Source organism: Vulpes vulpes, chromosome 16, assembly GCF_048418805.1.
Source record: "Vulpes vulpes isolate BD-2025 chromosome 16, VulVul3, whole genome shotgun sequence".
In the NCBI taxonomy this organism is placed as follows: Eukaryota; Metazoa; Chordata; class Mammalia; order Carnivora; family Canidae; genus Vulpes; species Vulpes vulpes.
Window position 1 is genome coordinate 51519264 of NC_132795.1, and position 25034 is coordinate 51544297.

Here is a 25034-nt window from a genome sequence, read left to right on the forward strand (position 1 = left end):
TTCGCCCAGTCTCCCTCCGCATCCGAATCCGTGTCCCAATTCCCCTGTAGAAGGACACAGTCCTCCTGGATTCGGACCCACCCTACTGACCTCACTGTAACTCCATCGGCTGCAAAGACCCTATTTCCAAATAAGGGCCGTTCACGGAAACCAGCAATTGGGACCGTACCATGTTTGTGGGGAGCACAATTTGAGCACAACACCCTCCTTCTGGCCTCTGCCCTCTCGGCAGCAAGGCCCCCTCCTCTCCGACTGCTGCTTCTAGGCCCCTCACCATGCGGTGTGTCTTGGGGCATCTCTGTGTCTCCCCCTGGGCCGTCGTGGGCTCTCCAATGCTTCCCGGTATCTGTCATGGTGACACTAATCTGAGACATGGCCCGGACCCTCCTGTGATGCACCGCCACCACTCAGCCTTGGCATCTCTGAGCCACGGGCCCCTCGGCACCTCCCTGAGCTGCCGCCTTCCCCAGGGCTGCCCTGCCAGCACCCAAGCCAGACACCCTGCATCCTGCTTGACCTTCCCCTCCCTCCTTCCCAACCCTGCTCCTTCCTCTCTGTCCCTCGCTCCTCCCCTCCTCTTCTCCATCCCTCCTCCCCTTCTCCCCTTTCTCCATCCCTCCTTCCCTCCCTCCTCCCTCTCTCTTCTCCATCCCTCCTCTCCCCTCACTCCTCCCCCTCTGCTAACAGCCCCTTTTGCTCCATCCCCACTCAGGCCTCACCATCCCCTCCAATCCACCCACTCCCAGTCCCTGCTTCCCACAGCACCCACTCCCTCTCCTGCCCCTGCACAAGAAGTAAGACCAGGACCTGGACATTCTGCTCAGATGGTGACAGGGCTGAGTCCAGGGCCCCTGCTGCCACTGGGTGGGCTGCCTCAGTCATCCAAATTCTGCTTTTTAAAACTTTTAAAAACCACCTTCCAATCCTCTTAGGTTGTCACCCAAAAGTCCAATATCTGAAAATGTTCTGTGAACCTAGAAGAGCAACAGATCCTTTAGTAAGGCTGGATGAATGCTTGTTGGATGGAAGTGGGAGGAAGGGAGGGACGGAGGAAAGCCCAGGTGACCCACACAGGGGAGGGGAGCGGAGTGGCCTGAGGCATGTTGTGGGAGAGCCAGGCGGGGGCCGGGCTGGTGGGCCCAGGGGTGCAGCCGTCTTGGTGGTGAGGGGGTCCTATGATGTTTGATGTTTTCACGGCGGCCGAATGCCAGGCCCTCTGCCCCTGGGGTTGCTCTACCTTCTGTCTTGAAGGTGTCCTGACACATCTTCCACCCACCACAGGCCACTTGAGTCTTGTGTTTTTGGCTTCAGATGCCCCAGAAGGTTTCCAGAAGTCAGGATAAAAAATATGGGCCCAAACCAAGTGAGCATCCGGGTGGGGAAGCAGAGCTTGTGTGGACCCAGGTCCGGAGAACCTTCTGGAGGCAGTGTGACATAGGCTGACAGCAGGGAGAGGGGCCCATCTCATTCTGACATTCCATTTTAATAATATTCAAGCGTTCTAATTAAAGCCTCTGTGCTCCCTTTGAAATACTAGCAATTACAAAGATGAATAATTGCATAATAAATATTAATTTGCATCATGGTAATGAGGCCCAGAAGCATCCTGCTGTTAAGTGAGAATTTAGCTCTTTCCACTCTGGGTCTGGGAGGGAGAGAGGGGAAGGGGGATTCTCTGGCCCAGAAGGGAGGCGGCAGGAGCAGAGGGGCCCAGTGCCCCCGGGGGCCCGGGCTGGGTGGCAGGGGTCCCCCTCTGCCTCTGAAATCATGATCTCAGCCTGCGACAAGGGGCTCATGGCTTCCCTCCTCCTAGCCGCAACTTCCCCATATTGACAATGACAATGGCTGAAAGGGGTCTCTAAGGGTCGATTCAGGCAGCGTCAGAGGGGACAGGGATTCCCTTTGTTCTAATGTCAAGCCCCACCTCTGGAATCCCCGACTGTCCGACTGTCCATTCGCAAAGCTGCCCGAGAAGCCCGTGGACGGGAGAGCCACTCCGGCCGAAAGGGCGCCCCGAGCCCTCTCCTCTGGGTGCTGCCCCACATCCCTTCTCGCCACCCACCCCTTCCTGACTTGGAATCAGGGACAAACAGGGCTGGGTAGGGCCAGGCAGGGGGCCGCGAAAGCAGGCTCACAAAAAACCCCAAAATGCCGAGGTGTAAGGAAACCACAGATCAAGGACCAAGCCAGACCCCAACCCCGAGGTGTGGGTGGGGAGAGTGTCTCCTTACAACAGCTACTTGTGACCAACAAAGCATAACCAGACCCCGAAGAAGTGAGCCATTAAATCGCCGTCCTTACTCAGTGCTGACGCCATAACGTCACAAGGATTTAGGTTCCCTGGTTAGGTTCTCGATAAAAGACCGACCCTACAAGCCCTCCGTGGCAACCCTGTCGGGACCCCTGTCACTCCTGAGGGTTTCTCTGTATCTCTGCTTAGTAAACTTCTGTCCCTTTACTCTCCTGTGTCCGCAAGATTTGTCCTTCGACCCCATGAGATGAGAACCCAGCTGTCCCGTGTCAGCACCATGTCCTACGTTTCGTCTGGTTTACTGTCTGGCTCCCACGCGAGGGGGTGAGGTGTGGGTGAGCTCCTGGCAGCAATAAGCAGATTGTTTTGCTCCCCGCCATACCCCCCGGCCCCAAGAACAGTGCCCAGAATTTAGGAGACAGCAAAGATTTGCCGGATAAACCGAGATCTTTTTCCTTCCACAGCAGCATCTAGAAGCTTCCAGGCCTGGCTTTCCCCCTTGACACCTCCTATGAAATCAGAGCCAACAGCCTGCTGGCCTCCGGGGCTGGAGTGAGTGTGGCCCTCACACCACGGAGACTAAATGTAACCAGGCAACCACAGTGACCCTAAAGGTACGTCCCACCGACTTCTCATCTCCCCGTCGAACGAACTCGTGAGCTGTCGTGAACGTCGCTGGCGCTGGGTGTGCATCTCATGGCTGACATTTGCCATGCGGTCCCGGGTGGCTGGGGCCGTGGTTGTGACGACCTTGACATCCCAACCACAGAAGGGAATTCTAGTCTTCCATCCTCAGTGGCAACCTCACAATGCTTGGTGAGCTCGGTCGGGTCTTGGTTCTTCCTCGAAATAGCTGCTGTGTTTGTCACAGGGCGCGGCAGCCTGAGCAGGTCCCGCTTCCCCCCGGGTCTGCAAAGCTCTTTGCGAGTCAGCGGTGTCCTGTCTGTCTTCTGCTCTGGGAGGTTCCACTGAGATGCCACAAGAGTTGTCCTCCGGCGTTGCATAAGTGCACGGCCCTCCAAGTGCCTCTCACGGGCCCTGCGCGCACAGCAGTGCTCTGGCCTCAGCGGGGTGAGTGCGCGTGTTCCTGATGGTTGTGGCTGCTTTGCGCTTGCTGAATTTTGTCATTGGAAGGGGAGTTCGGTGGTCTGACTGGCTCTCTGTTGGGTGGCGGGGGACAGGCCCTCTGGTTATCTCTTCATGTTCGTGACGTCGGCCTGTCCGTTGGCCCTCAGGATCCTGCTGCTTTCCGGCCTTCGTGATACCTGTTGCATGCATCACTAGGTCCCATGACATGGTCAGGTTGGGCTGACGGGTAACTGTGACAGTGGGCCTGGGACGGCCCCGCGTCCCCCTGTTTGTATACAGCTGGTCCCTTAGGTCATTGCTCGTTTGCACGCCCCCGTGAGATGGAGTTGTCACAGAAATTAAAGCTTTTGTGTTTGGGAGCAGACGGCAGCCCTTCGAGGTCCTGGGTCGCTCTGACCTGTTCGTGGAGCTGCCGCCGACGATTGGAGCAGAGTGTCCGTGATCCGGGTTACCTGCGACTCGGGGGTGAGCTCAGAAAACCAGCAGCGAGTTTTCCTTGTGTGTAAATGAGACAAAAGAAAGCGTTTCTTCCTCCTCCCGAGGGAAGGCCCTCAGTCTCCTTGTAGGGGAAAACCTTTCCTTTGCCGGGGCCTGCAGGCCAGCTGCCCCTTCCACAACTATTGGAGATCGATTGGTAATAAAAATTGATCACTTCTGTGCACTCTAGGGATTTCTAGCACAGCAGACGTGTGTAACAGTGAGGACACGGGGGCACCTGGTGGCTCCGTAGTGGAGCATCTGCCTTCAGCTCAAGGCGTGACCCCGGGGTCCTGGGATCGAGTCCTGCACCGGGCTCCCTGCTGTGCAGGGAACCTGCTTGAGATTCTCTCTCCCTCTCTCTGCCTGTCCCCCTACTCACATCCACTCTCTCTCTCTCTCTCTCTCTCTCTGTCTCTCTAAAATAAATAGGTAAACCTTTAGGAAGAAAAAAAAGTGCCTTTTCGTAGTTTGGAGATGGTTCTGCATGGTTTGAGCACCGACTGTTTGCACGCAGTGGGAGAGAGTGCTCTGGCCCGTCTGGGGCTGGGCGGCCGCTAAGAAATGGGAGGGTGGGCAGCCCGGGTGGCCCAGCAGTTTAGCGCCGCCTTCGGCCCCGGGTCTGATCCTGAAGACCTGGAATCAAGTCCCGCATCGGGCTCCCTGCATGGAGTCTGCTTCTCCCTCTGCCTGTGTCTCTGCCTCTCTCTCTCTCTCTCTCTCTGTCTCTCATGAATAAATAAGTAAAATTTTAAAAAAAGAAAGAAAGAAATGGGAGGGCCTGTCAGTGAACCAGGGACAGTCCTCAGAGTTGCTTGTGTGCTGCAGGAGGGTGCACGTGGTGAGCTCTTCCTAACTTCACGGCTGGCTGGGAGGGAGGGATATTGCAGTTAGATCCCCTTGGGGGGCGGGGTGGAAGGCAAAATCCCGACGTGGCCCCAAGTCCCCAGCCGGGGGACACACACCTCCCTGCAGCTATTTGCTCAGACACTAATCGAGGCACTGCTTCGAAGCGGCAGCCTCAAAGATGCCATTAAGGCCTCTGATCATTGACCTCGAGGGAAGTATCCTCAGTGGGCCTGGCTTAACTAGGTGAGTCCATGAGTCCACGGCGGGGCCTGGGCTGTCAAAGGGAGACGGGTTGGACATGACAGACAGTGCTGGTTTTGGGGATGGCAGGGCCACATGGCAGGGGATGTGGGCCGCCTTCCGCCGCTGAGAGAGGCCCCCAGCTCCAGCAGCAAGGGTCTGTGGGTACAGGGCTGCTTGGCCTGGCCTGTGCCATCCATTGCCTTACATGCACCATGACTCACGGGACGGGAGGGGGGTGTTGCAGGGAGAGTGCAGGATGCAGGTGTGCAGCTGGAGGGGTGAGGGGGCTGGCAATGGGGAGTCTGGGTTCAGAAAGCTTTAGGGAGAGGGTCAGGGAGACCTGCAGGGAGAGGTCAGCACGGTCAGGGCCACCTGAGGATGACAAGCCAGGAGCAGGCCAGTGGGCACAGGGGGCGGGTGAGGGGCCTGCTGCGCTTGTGCAGGAGAGAGAGGATGGTGGCTGACCCTCCTGGTGAAGTTCTGGAGTACAGGTGGGGTCCGGAGCCGACAGCCAAGAAAGAATTCTTGAGATGTCTTGGGTGCAAAATGGTGATTTTATTAAAGCTGGAAGGGAGGGGGAATGGGACTCAGGGGCAGGAAGAGCGGCTGCCCCCGGGCCTGTGAGGCGGCAGGTTATATACCCAGGAGTTGGGTCAAGTAAGCCAAAGGGAGATTCCAAAAGGATTTTCATCTGCTTAGAGAACCTACTAGACACTGGAGGCCTTGCCATTGTCAAGTTAAAGATTGCATTTCCCTCCAGGGAGGCATTAACATTAAGACAACTGGAAGCTTCCTCAAGAATGTCACACACATCCCACCCTGGGTGGCATCGTTTGCGGGACCTCAGCTGTGCTTTGTCCTCAGCTAGCCCCGCTCCCTCATCAGCCCCACCTTCTCCGGGCCCTGGCTTGGCAGGGCTGGTCCTTCTCCCAGTGGCCCCGGGTGAGGGAGTGACCCCGTCCTGGAGGCGGGGTGGGGGGTGGGGGGCTGGTCCCAGTGCTGAGATTTGTGCGGGGTCCTGTATCTCCCAGAGCCTCAACTTTCCCTGTCTGTAAAATGGAGATAAATCATGGTCCTCCCCCGGGGCTCACCGTGAGGACATGTGTGGGGAAATCGCTTTGCAAATGGTCACGTGTTGACTCCATGTGATCTGGCTCTCTTGGCCTCCCTGACCTCACTGCCCCATGTCCACCCCGGGTCTCTGCACCCAGTCCAGTCGCTTCCTTCCCGGGCCCTCCCTGACTGCCACCTGATGTCGTGCTCTCCAGGCCCCTTCTGTCTTTGTGGCCCGACCTGCACTAGGTGTGCCTCCCCGCGCGCTGGGCCGGATTTTGGCCTCCGGGAGGCCAGGGGCCGGCTGGGCCTCACTCACCCACGGGCCTGGGACAGTCTCCAGCACAGAGCAGACACTCGTCAGCCTCCCTGGGCACAGGTGCACCACCTGGGGGGTAGGTGGCCAAATAGCTCAGCCTGCCTTGTGTTTAAAAGGGCAGAAGTCGGACCAAAATTCTGACCAGCTGGGAAGCAGGAACGGGGGTGGGGGTGAAGGGAGGCTTTCAGGGTGGGGACAGGCCATGCCCTGAGTCATCCTTGGCTCAGAGCCCTGAGTCCCCAGCCCCAGGTCCCAGCCCCGAGCCCCGAGCCCTGAACCCCCCAGCCCTAGCCACCAGTCCCGAGCCCCCAGCCCTGAGCTCTGAGCCCCCAGCCCCAGGTCCCAGCCCTGAGCCCCCAGCCCCCAGCCCCAGGCCCCAGCCCTGGGAGCTGTACCCCCTTCGCTTCCCGCTCTGTCACAGCCACTTAGTGGTTTTCCAGCAAAGGCGGGAAATGAAGTCTCCCAGGGTTTGAAGCGACGCAGCTGATGATTCCCAAGTAATTAAAACACAATTTGCAAATGAGGCCTCCAAGAGCATCCCTGCCTCCGCCAGCGTTTGCAGCCTGGGCGTTCGTCTGGCAACGAGCGTAGGGGCCAGAGGATCACTGCTCCGCTGCTCTGCAGGCCACCCCCACCCCAACCCCTGGGCGGGAGACTCCGTGTCAGCGGCCCACGGTGATCCCACGGATCCTCCGTGCACCCCTGATGCAGCTGGCTATGCCGCTCAGCTTCTCCGCTGTCAGAGCAAGTCTACCGCAGCAGAAGACGGCCCGACATGTCGCCCTGAACACCCCGGGGCGCTGCCGCTGTGGTCTGACTCCGGTTCCCCGGCCTCTCCCTCGCCCCCTCCTCCCCCTGCTGCCTCTACCCCAGCCGCTGCTGCCCTCCAGGAGGCAGACAGAGCGCCACCCCAGCACCTTTGCACGGGCCACGTCAGGGACTTACAGCACACCGTGTCACCAGACTGGCGTCAAGGCGCAGGTCCCCTTGCTCCTGTGGCCGGGGCATGGGGCACGCCGGAGTGATTGAACCCTACACACCCAGGGAGATTCCCATCAGGCCTTACACCATCTCCTCACCGTTCACCCCCAGCCGGGCTGAGGACCCAAAGATGCCCACGCTGTGAAATATGGGGGCAACTTGGAGCCCCCTCTCCTGATTTCCTCCTCCTCCTCTTCTGCTTCCTTAGTCTTTATTTTCTTTGTTTTTAATTCCAGGTCTCTGGGGCCCTGAGCCACGAGGGTTCCTCGGATCTCAGTCCCCTAATCAGCACATTGGGTTGGGCTCATCCCTCTGGGCCCGTGTGCCGTCTGGGCCACCCTGCATGCATCTCACTCACCGCCGGGCCCCCCCATGCCCGCAGCCGGCTCCACACACACAGAGAAGAGCACAGGGGGGCATTCCCGGAACGTGTGCCCGATGGAGTCCACAAATGGGCCGAGTGATACCACCAGGCTGGCAAGATTCGCCAAGCCTCGTTTCCCTGCCAGCTCAGTGTGGACGTGGCCAGGCCCCACCGCCTCCATCCCACCTGCCTGGCCCTGTGGCTAGGAGGCCTCATCCCCATGTCGCAGCTGGGGGAGCTGGAGAGCGTCTGTGCTGGGCTTGAGTGCCCTTGGCAGGGTGGAGATTTCTCCCTCTTGGCCTCTTATTACCCACAGATGCAGCATCTGGAAGGTTTCGTTGGAAGGCGTCCCAGGGGGCCTGTGGTCTGACCACCCCCCCACCCCCCAGTCTGCTGCAGCCCTGGCTCCACTCTGGGGCCGTGATCTCTCCCTACCCACCCCTGCAGGGTCCTGAGCATCTCGAGAACACAGCGGGGGTGGGGTGGGAGGGCTGGGTCACACCTTGGGCCCAGGACACTCTCCGGAAACGTGTTCTGCGGAGACAAGAGGTGTGGGGGTGGTTTGTGTCTGAGTTTAAACTGTGCTTGGCCCTGGGGGAAGGTTCTGGACAACTGGGAAGCAGCATACCTCCCCCCTCCCCACCCAGGCTCCCTCCGAAGGAAGGAGGGGAAAAGAGGCGACAGGGTGGAGGGCCTGGGGGCCGTGCACACCTCCGGGCGGCGCCTGTCTCTGAGGCGTGGGACCTCACAGGGCCAGCTGCTCCAGTGGGCTGCGGATATTTACCCACTAAACGCAGAACACCCGTCACCATGGCAACCGCCCAGCCGCGGGAGCCGTTGGCACATCTGCTGCACCTGGCGTTTCCCCGACTCAGGCGTTGACTCATCCCGTCCTCTCCGTGTCCCCGGGAGCTGGTTCTATAATCACCCCCGCCCTCGGGTGGGTAAACTGAGGCCGGCGGTGGCGAGTGGACCCAGCCGGGCTCTCCCGGCAGGAGAGTGGTCTCCTGACTCCCAACCCAGGCAGAGGGGGGCTTCCTGCTGGGCCCGGCTTCCGGGGGGAGTCCCCCCCCAGCCCCGTGCTGCCTGTGGTTCTGACCCAGAGATGCCTGGTGTGGGGCCTGCTGGGGACACACACTCCCGCTGACGTCAGAGGAAACACATGCGCTGGAAAAGGTCATGCGGGTGCAAGAGACACTGAGGCTGGCGGGCACCTGGGCCTCGGGCTGAGCTGCGTGCGGGGTCCGAGCGGTGTCCCTCAGCCCTGCATCCTGGGCTGCGTGGCGCCAGGCAAACCACTTGACTTTCCCATCTCTGCTTCCTCATCTGTGAAATGGGTATAATCAGCTCGCCTTTTAGGGCTCCTGTGAGGACCAAGGAACGCGTCGTGGCAGGTACTTGCCTCATCCCGACCGCTTCAGCCTCCTGCTTATTTTTACTATTTTTTTTTTTACGATTTTACATTTTTAGAGTAATCTCTAGCCTCCACGTGGGACCGGAACTCGCGACCCCGAGACCAAGAGTCGCACGCTCGCTCTACCGACCGAGGCAGCCGGGCGCCCTGCAGGAGTGTGTTTCAAAACCACAAAGCGCTACTTCCGTGGGAGAAATGGATGAAATTTAGGGTGCTGGCTGGGAATGGCGGTCACCAGCCAGAAGCTTCAGCCGCTGCCCCAGACACCCCACCCTGGGGCTCCCTGCAAGCTCCCCTCCCACACACACCCCTCCGGCTTCTCGGGTGCGCTGGAGCGCAACACGGCGACCCCGCGGGCTGCAAGGATCCGGCTCTGGCCTCATTTCTGCTCCGCTACCTGCTTGCCCTATAAATGTCAGGCTGGCTGTTAGGGCCCTGGGACGGGGCCGTCCTATTAGGCACAGGGCAGAGCGATGGCAGCTGGTAAACAGCCCTGGTTGTTTCCTGCCACCAAGTGGTGTGACACCTGTGTCACCATCAGGTGGTCTCCCAGGAGAAGCTGCCGGCGGCGGAGCGTGGGGTGTCTGTTGGGGAAAAAAGGTTGTGAATGATGGCACAGGTAGGCCTGGCTGCCGGGCCCCATCGGAGGGACCCCGCGCCCCGGGGACAACTGGGCGGAGGCGATGCTGGGTGGCTCCTCCGGCCACTCCTTTACCGGACTTTGTACTTCCTTGGCTGCTCTCTCACTAACTCAGCTAACCTGTCACATCATGGTCCGGCCCTTCTGCCTGAGTCCCTGCCATCTGGGTGTCTCAGAACACAGGCCCCTGCTGCCCACTGTCCCCTCGCCCCTGCTGGCTGCCTCCCCTCGTGTCCCTGCTCCCCATGTCCCCCGTTCTCTCCTCTCTCACACCCCATCCCAGGAAACCCCACCCGAGCTCCCCGATTCCCCGGATCCTCACGCACCCCCTGCCAACCAGATATCCCCCCACCTGGGGTCCAGCCACCCTGCCACCTGGCGGTTCCTCGAACCCGCTCCATCCTCCTGGTGGCGGCTCAGACCCAAAGTCTGCCCCCTGCCCCGACTCCTCTCTCAAACACGCACTGCCACTCCATCTGCAAATCTTGTTGGCATGAGTACTGGTGTATAGTGGGTGCCCAGTGGCTGCTGTCCCTGTTCTGGCCCCTTGCTATGCAGGTGGCAGAGTCATGGGGCCCCTCGGCCTCTGTGAGGAGCCCCTGGGGGTCAGACACAGGGTGACCTGGTTTCTGGGAGCTCAGGGAGGAAGGGCGAGAAGGACACAGCTTTGGCCCAGGCCCGCGACCTCACAGGCTGCCCTGGGGGTGAGGAGGAGGTCCTGGGGAGCTGTTGAGGGTCCAGTGTGGGAGCAGCAAGTGCCACCCGGCTTCTGCTTGGACAGTGAGGCAGCAGCAGGACCTCGTCCTCTCGACCCCCCGAATCAGCTCCTCCCATCGAGCTCCTTGTCCAGCACTCTGCTGGCTGCTTCCAGACCCCGAGTCCCTGGTGGCCTGCCCTCCCTCCTTGCCAGCTTCTGCTCACACCTCCTCTCTCCTGTCCCAGACACCTGGCCTTCCGTCTCTTCCAGAACATTCCACCCCCGACCCCCCCCCCCCCCCCCCTTGCCTGGTCTTCGAAGTACCTGACAAGGGGCTTGGCCTCTGGGCCAACAAGGCTCCTCGTGGTGAAGGGGGTGAGGTGGTGTCAACCTCAGAGGCTCTTGGGGGGTCACGTGAGGTGGCTGGGCACCTGCCAGGCGCAGAGCCCGGGGCTGGGGAGGTGTGAACTACAGCCGGGGTTGTGTTCTTGTTGACGGGTTGCAACACGCGGCCGGTGTAAGCATGAAAGGACTAGATGGGTATGATGGCGACAGATCTTGGGGACTGTGACTGTCACCTCCCCCCCCAATGCTGGTGGGGACAGCATTGGTGTCCCCAGGGTCAGGTGCTGGTGTCTCCCTGGGCCTCCAGGACGGCTGCGTAATTGGCGGGCTGTGGGGCCAAACGAAACTGTGGGGTGCTTGCTCCGGGATCGGGAATATCAGGGGAGCATTAAACTGAGGGGGCTGCTTCTGGGTGGCCAGCCCCACGCACCTGCACGCCCTCAAGCCCGTCCTGCTGGCGTCCCAGGGCCTTGGGTGGGGTGTGTGCATGTGGGGAGGGGACAGAGGGACAGCCTCGAAGCATCACATTGCTCTAGACAAAAGTTGCCCGCCTTCCGTTCCAGCCTATTTTAGGCTTTGCCTGGCATGAATATTTTAGTGGGAAGTCATTTTTCTCCATTAAACCCCAGAGGTTGAAAGCCCTGCTGCAGGGGGGGGCCTGGGGGTCAGCCGGGTGTCCCCCGGGGGTCCCGTGGATGAGGAGCAGCCTACAGGGGCCCTGGGGTCCGAGGCTCCCAGGGCAGAGCTGGTCCAGGTGCGGAAACCACAGGAGCGCCGGGGACGCCCCCCAACAGGGGTCCAGGCTGACCTGGGGGTGGGGGAGTGGGCTCCGTGTGTCCAGGGGGCGTGAGCTGTGCAGGGGGCACTGAGGGGCGTCAGGAGAGTCGGATGGCCGGGTGGTCGCTGTGATCACTCCCTGCGTGCTTCCCCAGTGTCCCCTTGTGACTCCCAGAAGCTTACATAGAGACGACCCCCCACGAGCGCCTTCTGCTCGACTTAGACCTCAGGTAACACCCGGGAGCCTCCCACGAACGGGCCGACATCCCCGCCTTAGTGGTAAACTGGGACTATAGGTCCACGCTCCCTTGGGGCCCATCCCGTGTATGGGACGCACAGTCCCACCCCGAGCCGGGGCCCTCGGAGCCCGTCTTCTGCCTCCTGCTTGACGTCCCCGCCGGCCCGGCCCGGGGCAGACCATGGTTTCATCCCCCCTTTAGCGACCTGAGGACTGACCCCTCCCTGGCCGTAGGGGGCAGGTCACCACACCTCCAGGACCTGCATCCGAGAGAGGCCAGCTCGCTCTCCGTGGTCCCAGGGCCACCGGGTCGCCACCCCCGGCCGGCCTATGTCCTGGGGCAGGGGTTTCGAGAGTGTGGTCTGCGCCAGGGGCATCGGCATCGCCCAGAATGTGCTAGAACAGGGAAGACGCGGCCTCCTGCCCCATCCCCAGACCCTCTGAGTGGAGCGGTGGGGAGGATCCGCAGGGGCCCTGGCGCTCGCTGCCCCTTAGGGGCCACCCCGAAGTTCTGAGCGGGAGTCTGGCTGCCTCGCCTGGCCGGTGTTAGCTCGCCGCGCTCCGCCTCAGCCCTCTCACCTGTAAGGTGGAGCCGCAGCAGCACTGCCTCAAGGGTCCCTGCGAGGACAAGGAGCCCGTGTGTGCAGGTGCCCCGCACGCGGGCCAGCTCCTGCCACCTCCCCTCCCCACTGCAGGTGTGCTCGGCCGGAGGAAGGCTCCCGAGGAGGAGGCCCAACCCCTAACTCCTGCCTCCTACGACTGTGTCATCTTACAGGGGCAGGGGACCGTGCACATGTGATTCAGGGAAGGGTCTCGGGACGGGAGATTAGCCTGGATTATCCGGGTGGGTCCCGGGTCCTCACCAGGTCCTTGTAAAAAGGAGGCACAAGGGTCAGAAGAGGAGGCGTGGGGCCCGAGCGATGCCGGGCCATGAGCCCGGAGCACAGGCACCCCTAGAAGCTGGAAGAGGCGAGGAACCCACTCCCTCCGGTGTCCCCAGCGCAGTCCCAGCCCTGCCGGCACCTTGGCTTTAGCTTCTGGAAACTGGTTTTGGATGTCTGACCGAAGAGAATCCATTTGCGTGGTTCGCGGTCACTTGTTATAATGGCCACAGGACACTCATCCGGGAGGAACGCCCCCGGGAAGGGCAGTGGTGGCTCTCCCCGAATCCCCCCACCCCAAACCTGGCCTGTCCCTGACCCGCAGCACTGTCCGTCTCCATTCCAGAGCCTTGGTTTCTCTCTGAAGGACGTGGTACGTGACTTCCTCGTGGTGGTCTTTGGGGTGCCCCGTGCTCAGTGCACGTGTGTCATAGACCCTGATAAATGCCAGGCACCCCCCCCCCCCCGCCCCCGATGAGAACTAGGGCTGGATGCCCTGCTAGTCTCAGCCCAAAGAGCATGGGGATCTCTGTGGCCACTGCCTTAGAGGGTCAAGGGCAGCAGCCCGGGCCCACCCCCCCCCAGGGTCCCCTCCAGGCTGCTGCCTGCTTTGTTCTGTCCCCATCAGTCTCTCCTCCCACCTGCACACTCAGATGCAGCAGGAGAGGCTGCGCGGGCTGCCAGGTGGCACTTGCAAGGCTCCCAGGAACAGGAGCGCCCCTCCTCCCCGCACCTGCCTCCCCCTACCTGCCTCCATGGTTTTAGCTCTGCAATCGCTGGCAAAGAAAAAAAGTAGCTCCAAAGGGCTGTAGTAACGGTTTGGGGGGACTGGAGGTCTCTGTGTCTCTGGACGGGCTGCGAGCACAGGGGGCTGGGTGGGGCCTGCACGGTGCAGAATAAGGCAGGGGGTTAGCTGGGGGGCTGCCTGCTGGCACCAGGGTAGCCAAAGGCAGGAGGGACCCCTGCAGGGTGACAAAGGAGGCAAATCCTATCTCCGGTCGGTCCTCGGGACAGAGAAGGACCCCTCTTGGGGGATGAATTACTCCAAACTGTGTGCAGTGGGCTCACCTGTCTTCGGGAGGGATCGGGAAGGCGTGGTGACGATTCCAGCCTTTCCAGGGCTGGGACCGCTGGACCAGGGTGGGTGACCGGCTGTAGGCCCAGGACGGAGTCCTGCCACCCACTGGGGTTCCTGCCCCCCAAGCTGCAAGGGCAGGAGGCTCCTCAGGGAGGCATCCTGGGGCCATGACGGCATAAGGAGGTCCTGGCTGGGGACGACCTTGTGCTCATGGAACAGGGCCCTCTGCTCGCGTGTAATGGGAGCCGAGGAGGGACGTCCCCCAGGTCTCTTCGTCGGGGCCTTCTCACCTACTTCCCTTGGGGATGACAGCTCCCTGCCTGGGGCTGGGTCCCTGCTGTCCCTTGGAGCTGGGTGACCTTGGGGGAAATCACGTCTGTCTCTGAGCCCGTGTCCTGGGCTGAGCCAGGCTGGGTGGCACCTGGGGCTCGGCAGGCCCCACTGCTTCTGTTGTTAGTATCCATGGATGCCCACTTCCTGGTGATGTCCGGTCTCCTCCGGCTCAGCTTCCAGCTCCGTGGAGCCTCTCCAGCTCCTAGACCCAACCCCGAGGTCTCTCTGTGTCTCACCACCGGCGCTGACCCCATGGGGCTCCCACCTGCTTAGTCCTTGGTTTCCCCAAAGCACTTCTCTCACTGACCACCCTATGCCTCACATGCAGAAGATTCTAGATAATGGGAATCGGTAGTGAGTTGCAGACAGTGGCCTTCACCAGTGTCTCCAATCTTGCCCCTGGCCCAGGAACTCCCACCACCGAGAATTTCTCCATTCTGAGGGTCTCAGCCTGGGGCCCTGTGTGGGCTCCATTCCTCTCCCCATCCCCCAAATCCAGCAGAGGGAGAGAAGGAGAAGCAGGGAGCCCAATGCAGGGCTCGATCCCAGGACCCCAGGATCATGACCTGAGCCGAAGGCAGATGCTTCACGGGCTGAGCCACCCAGTGCCCCATGCTCTGTTGTTTTTATAAAACTATACGTACTTACTGTATCAGTCAGAACAACTTAGGTTGTGCTGCAGTAACAAACAACCCCTGAGGATCAGTGACGTCAAAGCCTCACCTCTGAAGTGACAGCACGGGTTTTTCTCACATTCCCCAGGCCAAAGCACACCACCTGACCACACCTGGGGGCCGGGGGAGTGTGATCCCACCAGGTGCCTGGGGGACAGGTCTGGAATGCCCGTGTGCAGCCCACATGACCGACACACCCATCCAAAAGGATGCCCGTAAATCAGAAAAGGTACAATGTTGAAGGTATGAAGGGACCCACATCCTGTGACCCAGAAGTGATCACCCTTTATATGATGTGAACATCACTCCAGACGAATGAAGGAAGAGAGAGAGAGAGAGAGAGAGAGAGAGACTTTTATGAAAACGTTATCTTGGTGGCTTAAGTGTTTAAGCATCTGATCTTGGTTTCAGCTCAGGTCATGGTCTCAGGGTTGTGGGATGGAGCCCCGTGTGGGGCTCTGTGCTGAGCATGGAGCCTGCTTAAGATTCTCTCTCTCCCTCTGTCACTCCCCCCACCCCAATAAATAAATAAATAGATAAATGTTATCTCACTACATAAAACTTTTTTTAAAAAAATATTTAATTTATTTATTCATGAGAGACACACAGAGAGAGGCAGAGACACAGGCAGAGGGAGAAGCAGACTCCTCGCAGGGAGCCTGATGTGGGACTCGATCCCAGGACCCTAGGACCATGCCCTGAGCTGAAGGCAGATGCTCACCCGCTGAGCCACCCAGGTGTCCCTATCTAAGACTGTTTTTAAAAAGATTTTATTTTGGGGCACCCTGGGTGGCCCAGCGGTTTAGTGCCGCCTGCAGCCCCGGGCGTGATCCTGGAGATCCAGGATCGAGTCCCACGTCGGGCTCTGCATGGAGCCTGCTTCTCCCTCTGCCTGTGTCTCTGCCTCTCTCTCTCCCGCTTTGTATCTCTCATGAGTAAATAAAATAAAATCTTAAAAAAAAGATTTTATTTATTTATTTGAGAGGGAGCGAGTGTGCACAAGCAGAGGGAGGGGCAGGCTCCCCGATGAGCATGGAGCACGACGTGGGGCTCGACCCCAGGACCCTGGGATCATGGCAGATGCTTCACCTGCTGAGCCACCTGGGCGCCCCTCACCCCATAAGACTGTCAATGAAAATAGTGCATTTAATTTTTACGTTGTCCAGATAAAATGAAAAAGCAATGGGAGGAATTGTTAAAATTCAGGCAAACCATCTCCCTGCCTTACACCATCAGCGTCGGCAGCTCTTTGCCTCCTTGCAAACAATTTTCTTTTTCACGCTAAGTGCTTGACGGATTTCTGCTTGACCGATTTCTGTTTCCTTGAAGTCCAGTCCATAACCTCGCTGAGAAATCTGTGGCGTGGGGTGCCCTCTGGAGCGCTCAGTTCCATGGCGTCTTCCTCCCACGAGGGCTTCTCCTACTGGGTGTCTACGACGTGATCTGTCGCACGTCCTCGGGGCTGTGATTCAAGGACCCCAACCACCCTCGTGTGGTGATGTTTCCCACAACTTCCCACATCTAGGAACCCTTCTCGAATTCCCTTCTCTTTGTCTTTCTCAGCTGCGATCACTGCAGCTACTCCAGAGTTTCCCCCATATCATTATTTCCATCTGTTGTGTTCATTCATTCATTCATTCACTGCATGCTAGTTGGTAGCAGGCATGTTTCCTGGTGTTGGGTCAATGGCAAGACAGGTAGAGTCTTCCTCTTGGAAATTGTGTGTGTGGGGGATGAGAGACAATTAGCTGGATAAATACACCCTAGAGACCGAGAGAAGTCGTAAGGACCGTGAGGACAGCAGAGCGGGAGGGGGACGGTGGTCGGGAGGACCTGGGCGAGAAGGGACATCTGAGCCACGTGGGGAAGGATGTGAGCTTCTCTACAGCTCCCCACTTACTGGTCCAGAGCACGTTTTGTCCTTAAGTTCTTTCCTGGGGTCTCACATCTCCGCCTTGCAGCCGAGGGGATCTGTTGTCTTCGGATCTCCTCCGCGGATTTCGGTTGGTGGAACTCTCGATTTCCTTCGATTATCCCACAGCGTGAAGCGGTCGAGGAGACCTTCCTTTCCTTCTGTTTCTTGGTGGATTTTGTTTGTCTTGGACTGTTTGTCTCCCTTCTGCATCTGCGAAGGTCCCCCCCTTGGATACCGAGTGTTTGCACGGTTGCCATGGCATCTTTTCATCTTGCTCACGCTCGGGTGACTCCGTCCTAATAGTCTGTTTGTTCTGGTGCATCGGCGTATTTGCTTCCAGTTCCTCTTATTATTTTCCTCTTCGGGTTTTCTTTAAAAACCGTGTTGCAGTGTTTGTGAAATGATGCACACGCACACGTGGGTGACTTTGGGGTGCCCCTGGGGCCGGCTCCCCTCTTTCCCGATGTCAGTCTCCTCGTCCTCTGGCTTTTGTCCACGGTGGCTGGGTGTCAGCTTGCAGGCCTGCCCTGGGGGCGTAGCAGAGGGGAGGCTGCCCTGCCTGGAAAACCCTGCTCTTTCCTCTCCCGGAGATGGGGAGATGGTGTTGACCGTCTACACAGGGGCTCGCCCAGCTATGTAGGATCCTCTTGTAGGGGGTGCCCTTGCGGTGACTTAGCCGCTCCGGAGACCTCACGGTGATGATGGACCAGACAGCCCCGCTGCGCTTTCCCTGTTCCTAGAGCTTCATTCAGGGGCGTCCACTCCCCTGTGGTCAGGACGGGATGGAGTCCAGAACACCACCCACCTTGCTGTCTTCCAGATTCGCTTTGCTCCAGGTGTTCAGCATGAAGACTCAAAGGATGGAGGGAGTTGGAGCAGTTGAGGGGTAACATGCACGCTTGGCCCAGATGCTAAAGGGCTCCCCGCCGTGAAGCCAGGCATAGGCGGAGCTCATGCTCAGCAAAGGCCAAATGCTCCTGTGATCCGGAGCATGTTTCATCCTCACGGACCCCACGGCCCTCACAGCGGCCCTGAGGTGGGTCCTATGACTCCCCTCTGGCAGAAGAGGAAGTGGGCTTCATGGTGGCTGGGGCCTGCCCGATGCCCCCTACCTGGAAGAGCAGAGCTGCCCTTGGGACTGGGTCTGGGGACCCCCGTCTCCTGGGTCTCTCTGGAGACCCCGAGCAGCTCCCCTCCCACAGCCAGTCTGAGTGCAGAGCCCTCTTCTCAGGCAGCCTCCCAGCTTCCCTGCCAGCCTCGGATGTGTCCCCGTGGCCACAGCCCCTGCCACACTCGGGCGACCACCCTTTGCCCCCAGATTCACCTTGGCCCCATCTCTTCTTGCTCTAGCCAGCAAGGACGGAGTGGGTGCCCATTGGGTGCCAGGTGCTGTTCTGGGAGCTTGTGGGTGGGGTGGGGGTGTGAGAGCAGGACAGCGGGAGACCCTTGCCCCATGGGGCTGACGTCCTAGCAGGGGTGTCAGCGAGATCATGCACATTCATATGGAGCATATAGCAGGGTGGGCAGCAGCAGCAGGTCCGTGGAGACCCGGATGCCCTGGGGCCCCACGTGCCCGCAGAGCTGGCAAATTTACCCAGGATGGTCGAAAGGTGACATTCAAGCAAGCGGAGAGGCCCAGGGACAGGGGCTTCCTGGAGGGACAGGAGGGCAAGTAGGGCTGACATCGGTGGGGTGGGGGTCACATGAGACCCTCAGGGGCTGGAGGGCACTTGGGGGTCAGGAGCAGGGGGGGACCAGGAGGGGCCTGATGTGGGATGGCTCCAGCTGCTAGGTCGGGAAGACACCCCGTGCTCGGGCCTGGTGGGGGTGCAGAGAGGTAGAGGCCGGGGAGCCCAGGAGAGCCGCTGGCAGCTTGGGCCGGGCCATCACTGGGACATTACCGTGGGGCCAGAAGGGGTCGACGGGCTGACCCGGCTGACCATCGATGTCTGGAGCCTGTGACACCGCCCGCACCATTGCTTTGCCCTCCCCAGGAAGAGCTCCCGACGAGCGGCCTGGGGGCTGAGCTTTGAGGGCGCCCCGGGAGGTGAGGTCCCAGGGGCTCTGGCCTCGCCCTCCCTGCGGCCCCGTGTGTGGCCTCCAGACTCAGATGTGCACGTCCCCGGCCAGGCCCTGGCTCACGAGGGGCTTGGGTGGCCTCCCTCCTTCTCCGGTCTCCGTCTCCCATCTGCTCAGCTTGGGGGGGACCACGGCCTCTCAGCGGGCTTGGCACCCAGGGAGGGCGGACAGAGGCCCTTAGCACCTGCTTTTGCTGGGTGTCTGCTCCGCCTGGAAAACCCGGCGGCCCCTGCGCCTGCCCCCGCTCATGCACGGGGTCATTTCTGAGGTCACACAAGCAACATCCCCCACCCCCCCACCCCCTTCTGCTGCACCGCTGCCACCCAGAGCTGTTCTATGTCCCCACTTCTTGGAACATTGGGATGGGAATCTCCCCATCTGGCTCAGCCCCCATCGCAGCTCGGGGCTCGCTGACGCCCATCTGGGCCGGGTGCCATCCCTGACCTTGGTTGGCTTGGGGGCTGTGCCAGCAGGAAGCGCACAAGGTGGGCAGGGGCGACCCCAACACCGGTGAGTGGGTAAGAGATGTGCAGGCGGCAAGGGGTGTGCTCCACCGGGCGGGGAGGGCGGGCGTCGGATGTGGAGAGGTCAGGGACGGCTTCCAGGAGGAGGTGGCCTTGTAGCTGGGGTTGTGACTGGTGCTCGAGGGTCGGACAGCCGGGCGTGCCAAGCCGAAGAGGCGATCGGAGCAGGCAGGGGTCAAGGGACAGGAGGTGGCAGGGTGGATTCGAGCGGGGGCCAGGGGTGCCTGGGAAGAAGGAAGTGGCTACACCTGGAGCTGCTTGGGATGCGGGGATGCTTGACCCGGAGCTGATGGGCTCCAGTCCCACCCACTGCTCCCTTAACTTCCCTCTGATGTACAGACTGGAGGGCAAAACCTTCAAGTTCCCAGCCTCCCTGGCAGCTAGACCTGGCCACGTGACCCACTGCTGGCCCATGAGAGGCGAGCAGAACTCCTGGGGGGAGAGCTTCTGCCTTCCAATAAAAGGGCAAAGGCTTCCAAGAGGATGGCTTGTGACTTTCAGCCTTTGGGTCTGACATCCCGGAATGTGGAGGCAAACGCCTGGTTGCACAGCAGCCATCTGTGACCATGAGGAGGCACATGCTGAGATGCACGTGGTAGGAAGCCAGAAGAACGTGGTCTCGAGGCCTTTCCTGAGCAGGACATCAGCCCTGAGCATGAATACGGGCTGGGGGAACTCAGAGAAGCCCCCTACCGCCCCTACCCCGGTATCCTGGGAGCAGGAAGGCTTTTGGGAGCCGGTGGTCCGGGAATTCTATTTAGGGCTCAGTCAGACTCCAAACTCCCTCCCAATGATCTCTGCCACCTTGTTCTCCTAGGACCCGGCTCTGGCTCATTGGGCACCCTTAGGGCCTGCCGTTAATAGGCAGGGGAGCTCGGGGGCTGAGCCGGGAGGGGAGGACGGTGGCCTGGGGACGCTGTGTTTTAGGAGCACAGAGACTTCTGCTTCTGTTTGACCAGCCGGTTGGACACTGGGGTCCGGGCTGGGATGGACGTGGTGATTCGTGAGCAGGGTGGGTGGCAAGGGGTGGAGGGGAGAAGAGAGGTCAGCAGAGGGCGGCCCGTGCATGAGGCTCAGGTCGTGGCTCAGGAGGCAGAGAGGGATGCAGGTGGGCAAGTGGGAGGAGGACCCAGGGTGTCGCTCCCAGAAGGGCGCTCACCGTGTGCAGCAGCAGTCTCCCAATTTTGGGATTTTGTTCACCCCAAATCGGGGAGGCTTTCACCTCAAGATCCTTAACCAATCATGCCTGCAAGGACCTTGTTTCCAGACAGGGTCACCTCCTGTCGCTCCTGGGTGAGGGTGAGTTGTTGGGGGACATGACTCAAGCCCTCGGGGCACTCGGTCAGCTGTGGGAGCTGCGCTCGGAGGCCCCATGGGCTCAGCCGCTGCCAGGGACCGGCCATGCGTGGACGCTGGAGCCGACTGTGGCCCTCTCGGGGTGCTTCCTGCAACGACGCTTCCAGGCCAGAGCAAGTGTCCCCCCCGCTCCCAGGGACACAAGGCGGGTAATGAGCTCTGCCACCTGAACTGACTTGTTTCGGAGTTAAAAGAAATTTTTCTGTCCAGGGATAATGAACTTGAGGACCTGAGAAAAGGGAACTAAACATGAAAAAAAACACAAAAAAACAAAAAACCCGGGTGGTTGTAGAGTCTGTTGGGAAAGGCCTAAGAACAAAGCCCTGTGGTCACAGTCATGGTCACGGTCACGGTCATGGAAGGTGCGCCTGCCGCCGGCGAGCAAGGCCGCCAGAACCCACTCACCTTGGGGGCACCGCAGCTGCTGCCAACGGCTCCTTAGGGCCCTCGGTGTGTGGAAGGCGCGGGGTGGTAGGGACAGCCCCGGGTGTGGAGCCAGACAAGGTGGATTCAAATCCTGAGTCCAGCCCCTGGGGAGCCCGCAGCCCAGCGCCCGCCTCCATACAAGGGACCGTGTGGCCGCCACCGGGGTCGGGCACAAGTGTCAGACAGGGCGGTGTATGGGACGCATGAGGAGGAGCCCGGCACATAGTAGGTGCTCCGGAAAGGCGGCAAATCCTCCCGGGAGAGCTGACCGTGGCCGGAACAAAGCCAGCAGTGAAGACGGATGGGAAGAGGTGCCAGACCTGGGTTGGACTCCGTTCTAGCTCAGGCCTGGGGCCTCGGGCCCCTCGTCGAACCTCCCTGGCGAGGCCAGAGGGGGCTGGGGGTGAGGTGAGATGAGAGGATACCTTGCAAACTGTAAAGGGGGGTGTCCATCTGTGTTTTATAAATAATGGCAGGAAAGCCCCACTCGCCACCACCCTGCCTGCTGGGCCGGCACTGCCTTTTCTGGTTACCTGAGTGGCTCTCAAAGTGGGGTTCTCCGGCAGGTGCCAGGGTGGTGAGGGGAGGGCCCGTAAAATTGTGGTGGACCCTCTGCCCTGGGGAGTGGGTTAGGGATGGCGGAAGGCTCTGGGGGCCCTGAGGGGCTGGGCCAAGACTGCATGGAGCCAGGGGTCAGGTCGGGAGGGGTTCCTGGAGGACACGGGATGGGAACCGAGGTCTGAAGCCTCGAGTGGCCGAGGCTGCCAGATGCCCTGTGACACCCCCTCTTCCGTTTCTTCACATCCCAAAAAGGACCGGAGCTTGGGGTGCACACATTGCCTCTGGGAGTAAAGTCCTTGACGGACCTCTCGGTGGAGAAGTGTGGCCTCGGGATGAGGTCTTGGCTAAGGTATAAGCAGAAATGCTGAGACTTTTGGTGCTTAAAGGCTCAGCTGCAGAAGCGGACCTTGTAATTGATTGGCTTTTTTCTCTGCCTTCCAGTCTGATAAGAATGTGATGGCTGGAGCTCCAGCAGCCACCCTGGATTAAGAGGTGACCTTGAAAACATAGGCCATGTGCTGAGGACGGAAGAGCAGAAATATAAATGCAAGTGTCTCCCGTGAGGCGCCAGCTATCACACTGGTTCTGGGTGTCTCGTCTCTGGGCTGGGAAGGATGGGGAGCCAGTTTCTTTTTTTTTTTTTAATTTTTTAAAATTTTTATTTATTTATGATAGTCACACACACACAGAGAGAGAGAGAGAGGCAGAGACACAGGCAGAGGGAGAAGCAGGCTCCATGCACCGGGAGCCCGACGTGGGATTCGATCCCGGGTCTCCAGGATCGCGCCCTGGGCCAAAGGCAGGCGCTAAACCGCTGTGCCACCCAGGGATCCCAAGGAGCCAGTTTCCATCCCATTTAAGCTTCTCTTGTTTCAGGGTTTCCTGTTGCGTAGCCAGACCCGATCTGGCTGGTGAAGGAGGGACAGAGACCTCCCCACGGGCAACAGGAGACCTTGCAGGGTGTCAGGCGGCCGGGGGATGTGGCTGCGTGGTGCTCTAGCCCCGCGCTTGGGGCGCTCAGTAAGGGGGTTTGAGATGTCCAGGCACTCGGCGATGAGGACGTCGCCCATCCTAAGGTGTTCTAGCATCTTCCCAAGCCTCAGAGCCCAGTGGCTCATCACACAGCATTGAGATGATTCTGCAAATGAGAACGTGGCGGGAATTTATCAGGACCCAGTGGCCCTGACAGCCGTTCGGTGGTGCCTCCAGGTGACGGAAATGGGGCGTCAGCTCCCATGATCTGTCTTCCGGAAGGATAGAGAACCGGGGCAAGGCTCAGTGAGGTGAGGAAGAGGCAGAGGGAGGCCAGGCGGACGCGGGGTCCTCGCGCAACTAGGTGGGGAGTTGTAGGGGTGTCCCCAGCTGTCAGTGAGGGACGGGGCTGAGGCCCTTGGGGAAGAATTACCTCCTTCATTTCTTCATCGATGCAGGCCCCAATCCCAAAGAGCTGCCCCCACCCCCTTGCAGGCCATGCCGAGACCCGGAGACGTGAGGGCCCGGCTCGTCCCTTCTACCCCTCCTCCGATGGGTGGGAAACTGAGGCCCAGAAAGGGACAGACAGCGACTTGCCCAAAGCGCCTACAAGGCTGTGGGGGTGCTAGGACAGCGCCCTCCGCTCAGCCCCCTGCCCGGTGTCTTGACTGCAGGCTGCCTTCTAGATGCTTCTATCAGGTGGGTGTCGGCCCTCCAGAACCCGACCGTGGACGCAGACGTGGATGATCACCTGGGGCTTACAGAGAGGCCACTGCTGGGGGGGGGGGGTAGGTAGGAGAGTGGGAGGTCCCAAGCTGGGGCAGGAGGTGCATCAGGACCCCAACCCGTACAGGGACTCTGAATGTGATCTTGTGTCACCCCAGGAATCCTCCACTTAGAGCTGGAAGATAAAGACCCACAGGCTCTTAGCAGCACTTGCCAACCTGGTGGGTAAGGGAGCCAGGAGCCAGTGGCCTTTGTCTCGCAACCTGGGACCCAGCTGAGTGCAGGCTCCCAACACTGTCGGCCAGCAGTGAGTGGCCAGGACAAGGGGCCCCGGGAGATGGAGAGGCCCAGGGAGGGGGTGGCCGGGGCAGGGGCCCGAAGCCAGGTGGTGGGACCCTGCACTCTTGGGCAAGTGGCACCTGGGCCCTTGCGGCTGCAGCAAGCACCTGCTGGAAGGTTCTGTGCTCCCTGGAGCTCCAGACCTTGAGGAGCGGCGTTGGCCACTTTGTCATCAGATGGAGGCAGCTCCTGGGGAGGCCCGTCCTCCCCGAGGCAGGAGGGCAGGAGGGCAGGAGGGCAGGAGGGCAGGAGGGCAGGAGGGCTGAGACGTGTTCCCGGGTCCAGAGCAGGTAGCAGGGAGCACGGGGGCCGTGGTGCCTGAACTTGGCTAATGCGGGGGACCTGACTTCCATCCTCTCATGACGGGGGGCTCACTCCCACACGGGCCGTGCAGCACCTGTTGGGGTCCCTCTATCTCCACTGAGCTGAAGTCTGTCTCCCTACAGCATCCCTCTGGGAGCTTATCTTCAACCCGCCTGAAATTATCTGCAGGACCCACGGTGGCCTGCGCTCACCGAGGGCTCCGGGACAGGCACAGGGCTGGGGCATCCTGGGTCTCGCCCGTCCTCTGTCCTGGGCTGTTGCGAACTCCTCAAATCTGAAAGTCCGAGATTTCCTCTCCGTGTCACGGATGAGACCACGGAAGCACAGAGAGGTGAAGCGAGGTGCCCACGGTCACACAGCTGGTCCATGGGGAGCAGGACGTCAGCCCAGGGCGAGCGGCTCCACCACCTGTGCCGTTAACTCTGCGACAGTGACCAAGTGCCTGGGTGACAATCCTCTCCCCAGCCTCTGCGTGGACCCAGCTCCCAGCTCTAGGATGCCCCGGTCAGCCGCCTCTTTGTCTTCCTCTTCTTCCCCCTTCCTCCTCCTCCTTCCTTCCTCCTCCTTCTCCCTCCTTTGTCCTCCTTCTCCCTCCTTCTTCCCCCTTCCTCCTCCTTCTCCCTCTTTCCTCCTCTTTCTCCCTCCTTCCTCCTCCTTCCTCCTCCTTCTCCCTCCTTCACCTTCCTTCTCCATCCTTCTCCCTCCTTTGTCCTCCTTCCTCCTCCTTCTCCCTCCACCCTCCTCCTCTCTCCCTCTCCCTCCTCCATCCTTCTCCCTCCTTCATCTTCCTTCTCCCTCCTTCTTCCTCCTCCCTTTCTCCCTCTTCCTTCCTTCTCCCTGCTTCATCCTTCTCCTTCCTTCGTCCTCCTTCTCCCTCCTTCTTCCTCCTCCATCCTTCTCCCTCCTTCTCCCTCCTTCATCCTCCTTCTCCCTCCTTCAACCTCCTTCTTCCTCCTTCATCCTCCCACCGCCCCCTTTCTTCCCCTTCCTCCCCTGCCCCCGATGTGTGCACCCCCAGCAGAACGTCAGCTCCAGGAGAAAGCTGTCTTGTCCACCCCGTGTGTGTGTGTGTGTGTGTGTGTGTGTGTGTGTCGGGAGGCTCACCTCCT

General features: G+C 60.3%; 1 long non-coding RNA gene across 1 annotated transcript in view; it reads left to right on the forward strand.

Annotated features, from left to right (window-relative positions):
- The window catches only part of LOC112934063 (uncharacterized), a 62562-nt gene that overhangs the window by 32823 nt on the left and 4705 nt on the right, over positions 1-25034 (forward strand). Inside the window, exons 4-9 of the long non-coding RNA XR_003237804.2 lie at positions 2716-2865; positions 3123-3322; positions 22006-22110; positions 23032-23235; positions 23421-23569; positions 24048-24429. This is a non-coding gene — a long non-coding RNA (uncharacterized lncRNA). The remainder of the gene's footprint in view (positions 1-2715; positions 2866-3122; positions 3323-22005; positions 22111-23031; positions 23236-23420; positions 23570-24047; positions 24430-25034) is intronic.